The sequence below is a fragment of the Pundamilia nyererei genome, unplaced genomic scaffold, assembly GCF_000239375.1.
Source record: "Pundamilia nyererei isolate P.nyererei 1_Seehausen unplaced genomic scaffold, PunNye1.0 scaffold00193, whole genome shotgun sequence".
In the NCBI taxonomy this organism is placed as follows: domain Eukaryota; kingdom Metazoa; phylum Chordata; class Actinopteri; order Cichliformes; family Cichlidae; genus Pundamilia; species Pundamilia nyererei.
Window position 1 is genome coordinate 400303 of NW_005187594.1, and position 1269 is coordinate 401571.

Below are 1269 nucleotides of genomic sequence, written 5' to 3' on the forward strand. Positions count from 1 at the left end.
ATCAGTTTTCTATCGCCCATTTGCTGGGAGTAAGGGCGCCCTTCGTTTGCAAGGTGCGCCAGAGGGAGTGTTCGCCCAGGGCGCCAAACAGGCTAGGACCACCACTGCACAGCGGATATATATCAAATATTTGTGTGGCGAAATGACCGGAACACTGATTTTGCGGAATGGGGAAGAAATTCTAACTGTGACATTTCCAACGGACATTCGCACGCTACTGTAGACAATGGCACGCGGACGTTAACTGATAAGTGCAGTCAAACAGCACAGAAACGACGAATTATCAAACAAATTTTTTTAACATACTTATTACAGCCTGGCAGATTTCCCACGCGGGATTTGGATGCCTATAAGTGCATTCGTACGCTAGCTGTTTGTGGTTAGGGCGAAAAAAACTTTATCGTGGGAAGTAATTCCCGGGAGAGATGAACAATAGGTTCCAGTGTAACCATTTCTTTCAGTGTGGGAGTCAGGATTTTCTCACGATGGTTTAAACGGCTCTAACATTCATTTGCGTGAAGTAGCTAGCATTTTGCAAACAGCAGAAATAAAGCGAAGATACTGCTGTGTTTAGCCTACCTGCTACTGGGCTTATCGTCTGTCCAACTGGCAGACCTGCGAGCAGACACCGTGCCGACAAAATGCTGAAGACCGTTGACGTTTCCGGGCTTCACTCCTTTTTTCGGAAGTACAGACACCGGGTTTCTTTGGGAGGGGAAACACTTTTGGTCGAGCTAGAAAAACTAGCCTTAAAACTTGTCAAGCGGCAAAGGTGGCTGTTTTTAGTATACATTTCCGTGTGCGAAGCATTGACTGTAAGCGAGTTAAGTGTCGCAGTTATTTGGCTCAGTGGTCCCCGCGGAGGGTTACATTTGACGTTTTTACGGGTACAGCAGTTATTCCTGTTTTAGCGTGAATAAGACAAACTCCCGTTTAAACCTTATTTACCAAAGCCAGCCTTATGTGCCCCAGGGACGGCAAAATAAAGCTGTCCACTTTTATACTTTCACACATTTTTCATTGTCTAAACCAGGGGTCTGCAACCTTTTACACAAAAGAAAACACTGGGAGCCGCAAATACTTTTTGAAATCTAAAATGAAGATAACACTGTATATATTGTTTGTTTGTTTTTACCTTTATGCTTTGTGTGAACAACTAAAGGAAGTAAGCAAAGTTTATTTATTAAGCGCTTTTCACAGACAGGCAGTCACAAAGCGCTGTACACAAATATTAAAATAAACAATACAATCAATAGACATTATACACAA

General features: G+C 43.1%; 1 protein-coding gene across 1 annotated transcript in view; it reads right to left on the reverse strand.

The window, feature by feature from the left end:
* aldh3b1 (aldehyde dehydrogenase 3 family, member B1) overlaps positions 1–910 on the reverse strand; it is a 9339-nt gene extending 8429 nt beyond the window's left edge. The window contains exon 1 of the mRNA XM_005747284.2: positions 580–910. The gene's annotated coding sequence lies outside the window, so the exon portion shown is untranslated. The remainder of the gene's footprint in view (positions 1–579) is intronic.
* Positions 911–1269: the final 359 nt, after the last annotated feature.